This window comes from Canis lupus, chromosome 3 (assembly GCF_048164855.1).
Source record: "Canis lupus baileyi chromosome 3, mCanLup2.hap1, whole genome shotgun sequence".
Classification (NCBI taxonomy): domain Eukaryota; kingdom Metazoa; phylum Chordata; class Mammalia; order Carnivora; family Canidae; genus Canis; species Canis lupus.
This window is the reverse complement of record NC_132840.1, coordinates 60,918,041-60,931,030: the sequence shown is the minus strand read 5'-3', so window position 1 is coordinate 60,931,030 and position 12,990 is coordinate 60,918,041.

The window sequence follows — 12,990 nt, the reverse complement described above, 5'->3', positions numbered from 1 at the left end:
AAACCATTCTCAGTTGATGGGCAGTACAAAATTAGGAGATTTGGCCAATCAGCTGGAGTTTTCTGACCCCTGACTAGGAGGTATATCAGGGAGGCAGGGACCTTATTTTTTATATCTTTAGACTCAGAACAGTGCCTTACACACAATAGCTTCTCAGAAAGATATTTATTAACCAGGGGACTCTAGGAGTTTGTTCAGCCTCCCCCCCCCCCATTATAAAGGAGTAACTCTTCTGAGAATGCATGCTCAGAGCGTTAAAGCAAGGCTTCTATCAGAAGTCAAAAGTTTTTGTTTATTTAAAGCTAGAACTACATGTCCCATTTGGCATTATGTGATATCATTCTCCAAGGGACCTTAGATGATAGATTTTTGCAGATATAAAATAGAAGATTAACCTTACATAAAATAAAAGGCCAGAGATTAAGCAAAATTAATACACTGGATAAAATCAAGATTCAAATAGATTTTGTGGGTTATGTCAAAACCAGATGGTTAACATTAGGCTGAAGAAAGGCTAGAAAAAATATTTCTGGGGTATGATCTCTTGAAACAACCATAGAGAGAGAACAAATCCTCCCAAGGAAATCTAAAAACTATATATGCCTCCTCATCCATCCATCTAGAACATTGACTATTCTTATTCTGACACATCTCTTGAGGAGAATATCTTCCTTTGGGAAAAGAAGATTCTTGAGAAATAACTTTTTTTTTTTTTAGCTATGTTGGGCACAGAAGAGTAAAGGGCTGTCATCAAGGGTTATGTCTTATGTTGTGATCTGAAATCAGAAAGTAAAGGCAAGAGTGTATGCAAGAGGCTGAGGAGGCTCATTTCTCATGCATAGGGTGACACTAACTGATCATTCCAAGAAGAAAACATTGACAATTGTGTTTTTGTTCTGCTACAAAATTGCATTTCCCTGTCAAGAACATTATACCTCCTATAAGTTAATAAAAGTCAAGTATCACTAATTTTAGAGCTACAATGTAATTAGAAATAATCTATCCATCTGCATAATACATTCAAAGGCCTCAAAAGGCTAAAGAATTTGCTGAAGTAGCCATAACTGCAGGTGAAATCCTCATGGGCTGATGCTCATATGGAAGGAGTGCTTTCTCATATCCACAGACAAACCCCACACATTTGTGCCATTATTAACTCAGGTTACAATGAATTACTTCAGATTTCTTGGATAAAAAGACATAATATTTGAATTCAATTTGGAGTTAGTGTGATAGGATGTCAAAGGTTAGCCACAGGAGCCATTCTATGAAATCTTCCTAAAAGGGTTAAACAAGTAGAATTTACACTGAGTACACAGCCTTTCATGTTTCTAAATATCATAAAATCTGGATAAATTTTGTGTTTAACATATTGAGAAGAATAAGGTTATGATCATTAACAGTTTCTTTTTAATTTTGCAAAGACTCATTCTCATGTCCCTTCCATTGTCTCTTCAAGTGTATCTAGCATCTGTGCTCCCCCATCAGACTGTAAGGTCCTTGCAGGGAAGGACCATGAGCCCCAAGGCCAGCGCAGTACCTGCTAGGTGGTGGGGACCCAGTGACATTGTTAAATGAGTGGCACATGACTAATGGACAAAACCTATTTCTACCCCATCTTGGTATTTGTATTTCCTAATTGAGTTCTATGTGGCTTACTTTCTAGTTTTTAAAATCCCAATTAAAGGTCTGATTCTACTCACTCACACACCCATTCATTTCCAGAATGTAACCACAGGGACACTGGCTGTGGTAGGAGCCACCTGAATGGATACACTTCCAGTGTGTACAGAGCCTGGGTTCTCTGCACTCATTCACAGTTCAGCAAAGGAGGAAAAAGCAACAAATCACCAGATACTTTCTTTTTAAATGAAAAGGTAAATCATGAGCATTTCAGTGTCTAATCAATGAAATATCTAATACCACAATACAATACTATAATATGATTGGTATCAAAATGACAAGAATAAAAAAGTATAGCTTAATTTTGCAAGATAGATGGACAGAACTGAGAAGAGCTGGGGCAAGGGCAAGGAAGAGGCTGAGTAAGAACACTAAGAGATGCTGGGGAATCCAGCAGGAACCACTTGCCATCTGCTGAAGGATGGGCCCCTCGGTGGATCTGCTTCCATAGGGACAGGCCCACTGGTGGAGATGCACAGGCCAGTAGCCCTTGACTACAGGCTGACAGGCCAGTAGCCCTTGACTACAGGCTCTCCACCTCCCAAGCATTGGCCACATGCCTCACATACCAGGAAATGATGAAAAAGACAAGCGCATGAACCAGAGAAACTTAATAACTAGTTCCTCAGATAAAATGACTTTAATGAACATTATCTTAGATGTACAATAAATTGTCATATTTTCTTTCTTTCTTGAAGGCCTACAATCCTTTTCATGGTCAGTCTGATCTTTGAATGGCCCAAGGAGAAGTGCAGATGAGAGACATAACCTCAGGTGTAGTGGGGTGCAGCTCACAGGGATCTCCCCAGGCTTCCCCCTTCAGGGCATGGCAACATTTTTGTGTGGAGTGGTTTCTGGGAGTGGGTGACAGACACCTTCTTCCTTCAAGCTTCACACAACAGTAGCTGATTTGCAAATCTGCAGCATAAATTGAAGACACCCTTCAGTTGCTTTCCTACTAAATCGTACTGTATAATAGCGAATGAGAACAATCCATCCTGCTAAATGTGTTCTCTCCTCATCACTGTAGAAATAGTCTGTACGTGATTATAATAGTACCAGAGCTCAGGTTTCTAAAGTCACAGTAGCTTTTGTCATGAGATTGGAAGAACAAATCTGTGTGACTTTAACCTTATTAGTTCTCATTTTAGCCAATTTTCCAAAATAACCTGGTATGAATAATAAACTCTAATACTAAAATAGCTTAAGGGACTTAGAGGGAACATGGAGAGGATTAATTTTAGCATTATAGGGGCCCCAGAATGAGAAGAGAGGAGACAGAAGAGTTACTCGAAGAGATGATAGCCAAAAACTTCCCTAAGTTGAGGAAGGAGACACATCCAGGAACAGGAATCCTGAAGTTCCAAATAAGATGAACCTATAGAGATCCACTGAACAAAAATTAACTCAAAATGGATTAAAGACTTGAATGTAAGACCTGAAAGCCTGGAAAGAAAGCTCCTGGATGAAAACAGATGGTAAGCTCCTTGACATCAGTCTTGCCTTTATTTTTCTTTTTCGGATCTGACTCCAGAATCAAAGTCAACAAAAGCAAAAATAAACAAGTGGGACTACAGCAAATCAAAAAGATACAGATGCAGTGAAACGCACCGGGACACCCGCACCCCAATGTTTATAGCAGCAATGTCCACAATAGCCAAACTGTGGAAGGAGCCTCGGTGTCCATCGAAAGATGAATGGATAAAGAAGCTGTGGTTTATGCATACAATGGAATATTCCCAGCCATTAGAAACGACAAATACCCACCATTTGCTTCACCATGGATGGACTTGGAAGGTATTGTGCTGAGTGAAATAAGTCAATCAGAAAAGGACAAACATTATATGGTCTCATTCATTTGGGGAATATAAAAATTAGTGAAAGGGAATAAAGGGGAAAGGAGATAAGATGAGTGGGAAATATCAGAGAGGGTGACAGAACATGAGAGACTCCTAACTCTGGGAAACGAACAAGGGGTGGTGGAAGGGGGGGTGGAGGGGGAGATGCAGTGACTGGGTGATGGGCACTGAGGGGGGCACTTGACGGGATGAGCACTGGGTGTTATGCTATATGTTGGCAAATTGAATCCCAATAAAAATATACAAAAAAAAAGCTTCTGCACAACAAAGGAGACAATAAAATGAAAAGACAACCTACTGGGACACCTGGGTAGCTCAGTGGTTGAGCATCTGCCTTTGGCCCAGGGCATGATCTTGGGATCGAGTCCCACATCAGGCTCCCTGCATGGAGCCTGCTTCTCTCTCTGCCAACATCTCTGCCTCTTTCTGTGTGTGTCCCTCATGAATAAATAAATAAAATCTTTTAAAAAAAGGCAACCTACTAAATGAGATAAAATATTTGCAAATCATTTATTTGATAAGGGGTTTATACACAAAATATATCAAACACGTATGGGATTCAATAGCAAAAACAAAACAATCCAATTAAAACATCCAGAGTGGGAACCCTGGGTGGCGCAGCGGTTTAGCGCCTGCCTTTGGCCCAGGGCACGATCCTGGAGACCCGGGATCGAATCCCACGTCGGGCTCCCGGTGCATGGAGCCTGCTTCTCCCTCTGCCTGTGTCTCTGCCTCTCTCTCTCTGTGTGTGTGTGTGACTATCATAAATAAATAAAAAAAAAAAAACATCCAGAGTATCTGAATAGACTTTTTTCCCCAAGGAAGACATACAGATGGCCAATAGGTATGTGCAAAGTTGCTCAGCATCATTAATCATCAGGAAAATGCAAATCAAAACCACAATGAGATGTCACCTCACACCTGTTAAAATAGCTATTACCAAGAAGACCAGAATAACACATATGGGGAGGATGTGGAGAAAAAGAAACCCTCATGCCCTGTGTATGGGAATGCAAACTGGTGCAGCCACTGTGGAGAACAGTATGAAGTTTCCTCAAAAAATTGCAAATAGAACTACACTATGATCCAGCAAGTATAATTCTGGGAATTCATCTGAAGAACATGAAAACATTCATTCAAAAAGATATGTGCACCCTCACATTGATAGCACATTTTATAGTAGTTGAGACATGGAAACAATTAAGTGTCCCTCAATGGATGAATGGATAAAGGAAATGTGTACACATGCTACGAATACTCCTCAGCCGTAAGAAAGAATGAAACCTTGCCATTTGTGACAACAGGGATGGAACCTGAGGGTGTTGCACTAAGTAAAACCAGTCAGATCTAGAAAGACACATACCATATGTTCTAGTTTATTAGTGGGATCTAAACAAACAAACCAAACTCATAGATACAGAGAACAGATTGGTGATTGCCAGATGTGAGGGCTGGTGGGTGGGAGAATGGTGAAGAAAGTCAAAATGTATGAACTTCCAATTATAAAATAATTCATGGGGATGCAATGTACAACATGGCGACTGCAGTTGGTAATACTGTATTGTGTATTTGAAGTTGCTAAGGGTAGATCTTAAAAGATCTCATTGTGGGACACCTGGCTGGCTCAGTGGTTGAGCATCTGCCTTTGGCTCAGGACGTGATCCTGGGGTGCTGGGATCAAGTCCCACATTCGGCTCCCTGCAAGGAGCCTGCTTCTCCCTCTGCCTGTGTCTGTGTCTTTCATGAATAAATAAATAAAATCTTTAAAAAAAATCTCATCACAAGGAAAAAACTTTGTAATTATGTTTGATAAAGGTATCAACTAAGCTTATTTTGGTGATCATTTTACAATGTATGCAAACATCAAATCGTTATGTTGTACACCTAGAATTAATATAATTTGTCAATTATACCTCAAAAAAAATCAACCTTCTGCTTGAAAGAAGTTTGAACTGAATACAAATGTACTTATAATTGTATAAATTACGAGCTTTTATTAAGTTTGAACACATTTCAGTAGCCCATTCTGTTTGCTTACATATTGTTTCACATTATAAAAGAAACTAGAGAGACACATGAAAAGATACTTGCTCATCCACGTTCATTAGCATTATTTATAATAGCAGGCAGATGCAAGTAGCCCAAATGCCATCGACAGAACATGAGTAAGGAATAGATGGTGTATCCATCCAGGGGACTATTTATTCAACCTTAAGAAATCCTATCACATGGATGAATCTCGAGTCCATGATCCTAAGTGAAATCAAGCAGTCAAAAAAGCCAAATACTGCATAATTTCACAAATTTGAGCTGTGTCAAGTAGTTAAAGAATCAGAACATAAAATGGTGGTGGCCGGGGGTCAGGGAGATGGAGTGTTGTTTAGTTGGTCTCAGTTTTCCAAAATAAAATATTCTGGACATCTGCAACATGACGACGGGAACATATGGAATACCACTGGATGGTAGGTTTAAAAACGGTGATGATGGCAAATGTTCTGTTCCGATTTTTTGCACAGTTCATAAAAAGGCAGTAAGGAAAATGACCATTGCCTGTGGTTCTAGCCTTAGCACCGGGGGGGGGGCTTTGGGAGCGTGAAGCGATCGGGGGCCACGGCGACCCCCCGTGTTCTGCTTGAACCCTTTCTAGAGGGGGAAGGCGAGGGCTGCTAAAGGACCAAAAGCAACCCCTAAAAGGAGGCGTCGGCAGGACGTCCTGCGCCTCGGCAGCTGATGTGACTTGGCTCTTCCTCTGTGCCATTTAAGAAAAGAAATAACTTGTCGTGTTTCACGTGGAGTGGCAGAGCCGTGCTGTTTGTTCGTTTCTTTACGCTCGAATTTCGGAGTCAAGCCCATCCCGACAGGTGCAACTCCGCGGCCTCTCGAATCCCGGCGAGAAGCGGTTGCGCGTGAACAAGCGGAGCTCGTGGCAGTGGGCGCGCCGGGGCGGTGGGTTCCAGGCGTCAGCACCAGCTCTCAGCCGCTCTGCGCCTGCCTCACCGCGTCCAGGACGCTCCCTGGCCCAGCCCGCCGGCGCCTCGGCTCTGCCCGCGCGTGGGCTCGCCCTCCCGTGGCGCCCGCGCACGCCTCTGCTTCTGCTCTGCAGCCGCCACCGCAGCGCTCGGCCCGCGCTCCGCTCACCTTCCCGCGCCTGCTGCATGGGGGGGGGGGGGGGGGGGGAGCCGAGGTCGTGGGCACTTTGTGTCCCAGACTGTGCCCGCGACGCCTGGGCCTGGCAGCCCCGCTCCGCGTCCTCGTGCCTCTCTGTAGAGACGCCGAACTCGGCCAGCGCCGGGGCCCTCCGGAGCAGCAGCCGCTAGGGAGCCTCTGGCCCGGCCTCCCTTTCTTTTTCATTTTTTTTTAAATTTGTATTTATTTATGATAGAGAGAGAGAGAGAGAGAGAGAGAGAGAGAGAGGCAGAGACACAGGCAGAGACACAGGCAGAGGGAGAAGCAGGCTCCATGCACCGGGAGCCCGACGTGGGATTCGATTCCGGGTCTCCAGGATCGCGCCCTGGGCCAAAGGCAGGCGCCAAACCGCTGCGCCACCCGGGGATCCCGACAAGACTTTTTTTTGATACGTAGGGGTGGCTAGAGCTAACATTCCTGATTCTTTCCATCCTTATAATCACCCCCCTCCCCTTTGTTTTTCTTTGGTGGCTTGAATCTGGAAGCCCCTTTTGGGGTTCACTTCGGTTCTACTGCAGCTGCCTTGCTGGAGGTTGGGAGGCAGGCAGAGGCTAGCAGGTGACCTGTCCTGGAGTTGAGACTGCAGCATCTGTTAGTCTCTCCCCCTTCCTGTGCTTTTCAAGCTCACAACTCAGGGTTAATTTTGCCCTGAGAAGAACATACCTGGTGTCTTTTCATTTCTAGCCTTTGAGATTGTTTTTAGTGGGTTAACAAAGGCTATTCCCAACTAAATCACGGACCTGACGGTCAGCCTCATGGAGGACCTCAGGGTGCTACAATCAGAAGGCCCTGTGGCTGATTAATGCCCTGCTTTTTGTCCTATAATCTTAGTTTTTGAACAAAGGGTTGCTGTCCTCACTTTCTGCTCGCCCCTGGTAATTACGCAGCCAATCCTAAATTTATATCCTCTCTTCCTGGGGTTCGTAACTTCATCCTCAGCCTCCCAGGCTAACGTAAGGCCAGAAAGGTTAAAAACCCCACGTATCCTAGGCTTTCTCTGATGAGTTTCTTGCCTCTGCCCATTAGTGAATCGTGGACTAGAGTGATCTTTCCTGCCCCTCAGCTACTGGGAGTCTGATGGAGACAGCAGCAGTAAGGGAATAACAGTAAAGCTAAGGTGTCTCTTCTAGAATGTTAGCATACTCCACTAAGCATTTTGCATGCATCCTGTCACTTGAATCTCCATGATTCAAGAAGGCCCGACAACCTATTTGTGTTACATTGGGGAAAAGCAAAGTTCAGAGAGGTTAAGCAACTTTCTGTAACACATGGTAGATCTCAAGTACAAGCTAAGCGTAACCTAGGTGTTTAACCAAGCATCCTGCCATGATGTGAACACAATAAATCCAGCTTACGGGGTAGAAGATCTAAATCTGGGAGTGAGGGGTACAAATCCTGCTTCTCTACAAATGACTCTACGCGGAGAAAGAGGCCAGGACAGACCAGGCAAAAGCCTAGAGCTCCTTACAGAAAGGCATCATTAAACAGTTGGAGGATAGAGGTGGACCCCATCCCTCAGGAAAGTTTGCGGTAATAGCCCTGGAGCCGCTTAAGAAGGTAACAGTTAACTCCTAATCTGTTGTAACTCGTCCCAAGCTCCACACCTTCTAGAATTTGTAAAGGATCAGGTTGTTTAAAGGCTGCTGAAGTACTAATAGCAATTCTCCACAAGTGTGTATACAATTCTGAAAGGCATTAGGTGGTTGCCAGGCGAGGTTCCTTTGTCTTTTTGTTGTTGTTGTTAGAAGTAATTTTGGAGCAGCTCTAGGCTCACAACAAAATTGAGAGGGAGATGGGATTTCCCATGTCTGCCCCCATGCATGCACACCCACCCCCATTATCAGCATTACAGCACAGAATGCAATACCATGATGGGACCATGACCATCCCTTAAAGGTCAGTGACCTTAGGGTTCACTCTTGGTGGCCCACATCATGTGAGGTGGGAGCCATGCATCGTGACCCTATCTCACTGTAACTTCCTACAGAGCATCATCATGACCCTAAAAATCCTGGGCAGGATTTTTTAGAAGGGATTTTTAGAAGGGATTTCTGCTTCTAATGAAGTTTACCAGCCCCCTCTAGCTACTTCAGGTAAAGGAGTAATGCAGCTTTATTTCTCTCCATGTACTCAAACCCCTCTAGAGTCTAGGGGCATGGCCTACGTTTGGTTTTATAGGGGAGAATGGTGTTGTCCCGTCTCTCCCTTACTTTGCAACAAATCTGGGACCTCTGAAAAAGCCATGTCCCTGCCTAGGGATTTGTAAAAGGTGATAAACTGTGGACTTCATGAATGGTGGGAGCAGAATACAAATTCAGGAAAAACCTGAATTAAGAGCAATGCTCCAAGGTCCTGGCCCAGAGTGCAGACTTAATCTCTCTAACACATTTCCTGCCCGACTGGACTGTCCCCTTCCCTGGCCTTGCTTGCACCAGCTGGATCCCATCTGCACCCTCTACTCTTGGTATCCATCCTAGCCTTTCTCTCCCCAAAGAAGCTCCACACATCGCTGGTCTCTTCAGAGCCTACTCCCCACCCCACCCCTACTCCCATGCCCTGCCAGAAGTTGGTTCTGCTCTGATCATACTTAGACGTTCCAGTGACCATGGTTAGAGTTGGTGGTTCTCCTGTGTCTTGGGACCTGTCCTCCTGGAGTGTCACACCAACTTCCAAGCAGATGGCCATGTTGCTTCATGGTCAATCCCCATTTCAGGAACAGCTACTGCTGTCCCTCCTCATTTCCTGTTCCAAGTCGCCTGCTGACCTGCAACTAATGCCTCACATGTACTCAAGTTCACCCCAGGCTCAATCTTTCCATCCTCCTGGGTAACACCTTTGTTCAACTAGACACACTCTGTTGACCAAACTCCTGCTTCTGGGCTAGAAGTGTATGTGGTGCAACAGAACAATCTTGGAAAGCTGTTGAACATCCTGTAAGACTCTTCTTGGAAGACTTCAAAGCTGATTCCCAGACCATTCTTACCCACCCTTCAGTCTGGGAACCAGTTGAAGGGACGGGCACGATTCTGCCCAGCAGGGATGACTCCTTACCTGAGTGGAGTTAAGCAAATGGAGGATGTGACTTGGGAGTATCACTAGGCTCCCAATCCATGGATTCTCCACACCCCCTCTCACTTGAGAAACCTGGTATAGGGAACACACCCTGTGTCGTGTTCCCTCCTGGAAATACTCCATATTTAAATCAACTAGAAAATCCCACTTATTAGAATTTTCTCCTTGACTTGGCTGACTGGTCTTTATTGAGGCCCTCTGACTGTAGTTGGTCCAGACTTCATTCCTGACGTAATCCTGCCTTGACATCACAAATCTTCATTCTGTCTGTGAATGGAATAGTGACAATGCTGTGGCTCTGTGCACTTAGATAGGAGCCTGATGAGATGGAAAGTTCCAGTAAAGAGTTCTGGTAAAACTCATCCATTAATAAAGCAGGCTTTTTAATAACCTTCACCATCTGGGTCCTTCCCACACATAATACCTTCCTCAGTTTCCCTGTTTTACTATCTTGAGACTTGCCCTGGATTCTTACCTGCCCTTGTGGTTATTTCTGTCCTAAGTCTATGCACCAGGATTAGGTCATAGAGGAATTATTTCAGAAGGCAGATATAAGCTGGGTTGGTAAAAATTATATTTTAATTTAGAGCTCAGACAACTTAAATTATCCAGTAGTGGGCTGTGGGAAGTATTTTATGTGCAATGGCCTATTTAGGGAAATAAGAATTGCATATTACAGTAGATTAAGTCAGCTATATGGATTCTGATGAGGATTAAAAACCTTGTACACATGTGTATGCATATAACGTCTACTTCTTACCATTTACTTACCTCTGTTACTGAAGACCGGGGGGAAAGTCCATCTAAGCCCTTAAAGTGCTAATATCTGAAGACAGCTGGTTCTATTAGTCTAAATAGATTAATTTGATTCTTTTTTAAGGGCCCATTAAAATGTGTGGTAAAAACTCTGCCGTTGGTATAAGGAATCCCAACAGGAGATCTGTGCTACTTGCTGTGAGGATGGTGGACAGCAGGGGGTAGAGTTTGAGCTGAGGAGGCCAAGCACAAGATGCTCCCCGCACCTCCCAACTGACCATATGGCCAGAGGCATTTGGCACTGACCGTGGATGGACTTAATGTTCTCTGCTTAGCTAAACTTTAGACTGGTTTCTTTCTGACTATAGGCCCTTGACCCTTCCTTTCCTTAGAGCATTTACTTTAGAAAATTGGTAATCCTATTTTTTTAGACTAAGATGTAAATCTTTTGCCAGCCACAGATCAGTTTTACAACCTGGAAATACCGGTCAGGGACCTGGAGGCCATCCCTTTGGACGTGTAATCTTCAAGGGCCTCTATCTCCTAGTCTCCATAGTAGCCTAACTTAAGTATGGATTAGCAAACTGAACCCAATCACATTGCCCAACCTCCTCCAAAACCTTCAGTTTTCCATATCTCACCCTCATGCTTAAACTCTCTCAACTTTTGTAACTCAACGGGGTTAAGTTCACCTTTCACCCCTATTGCAATGGTACTAAGCTCTGTTAGAGCAGTCATCTTGAATTCCATCTAGTGCATCATTTTTAGCAGAATCCTAACTACTCCATGCTTGGATCCTGGATCTCCACCTCCTGGAGTGTTGGATCAGAGGAAGTGGAGTCCTGTACACCTGAGCACCACAGAGCCTCCAATTGTCCAGAAAGGTGCTCTGTCTGAGCCCAAGCTTTGCTAGCAGAGAGGTTGAAGATCCCTGCAGGTCTACCCACCTGTCCCTTGGTGTTCCTCTCACTATGGGATCCAACCCTGGCGTTGGTACATAGCAGCCTCAGTCTGTCCTGCCCTGAAAAACCTGCTTTGGAATTAGGAATTAGAGAAAGGTGTATCTCACACATACATGTTTGTCCCAGACACTTTTTTTGCACTCATCAGTGTTCTAAAATCCTTTTCAGCCATGTGGCAACATTAGCAAACCTGTCTTTGAGATGTTGGAGAGCATCTCCATAAATGGGAGGCTGGCCTTTGATAACCTTAACACCCTTCTCTGGTCTTGGTTAGCACAATGACTAGTACCTAAAAACATGTTACTTAGTAGAAAGGAAATGTATTCTAGAGACTATGGAGTTGAGATGGCTAGTCCCTTTCTGGAAGAGGGGCAATTAAACCAAGGAAGATTTTATTCCTTATGAGAAATTTAAATATAAAACAATACTACAAGTAGACATGACACTTGGCAAATTATATTTGAATGAATTAAAAAATTATCTCTAGAGAGTAATTACGTAAAAGCAGAATTGGAACCTCTAAAGAAGGCAGATTGAATCCAGCATGGACTCTCCCTTCTCAAGCCTCAATAAAATAACTAGAAGAAAGGCTATCAGAGGGAATAAATCATAAAGTATTTTACATAAACTTTATAAACAAAGGCATATCTCCCCCAAATTAAAGTCCTGTTTGAAGTAACCCATAGTTTGCCCTGCTCCATGGATGAACATAACCCGTAGTCTGTCGCCATGAAATTCTCAAATGTCAGAGGGATTCTCAAGTTACCAAAGAGTAAACAATAGATTACCTACAGAAGAGCAGGAATAAGCGTGACTTCAGGCTGACTGTTCAGTCCCAGGTACTGGGTCCCCACCAGATTTCAGGTTGTAGAACAAGGACTTCCAGTAGTACCTTAAATGTCAAGGGTATCAAGATTTTAAATGTATGCCTTTTAATATTTGTATGACAAATACCTTTGATAAGGAAAACATTTAAAAATGCATAAAATACTTAAAGTAACAAAGCAGTCTCCATGGAAGAGACAGTATTGTATTGGATACCAAGGAGGGAACTGCCTATTTACATCATTTGTAAGTGGGTTTCTTTAATTCCAGTATAGTTAACATTCCATGTTAGGTTTCAGGTGTACATTAGTGGTTCTGATTCTATAAAACACCTGGTGCTCATCAGGACAGGTGCATGCCTTCATCCCCAACACCTGTCCTCCCCCCTCCTGCCGCCATCCACCCCCTATCTGGTGACCAGCAGTGTGTTCTCTACATAGCTGAATTTTCTTTAACCAGGTTCATGAATTGGCTTTCACAAAACACAATTTTTAGGTTGTTAATCAAAAATAGTAGATAAATACCACTCCTCATCCATGTGGCAGGTGCCTGGCCAACTGGGGTATACGAAAGGCTTAGAATCAGAAGACCTTGATCTCCGTGACATACAGTTTATGGCACTTGGAGAATTTAAGCACTCCAATCAG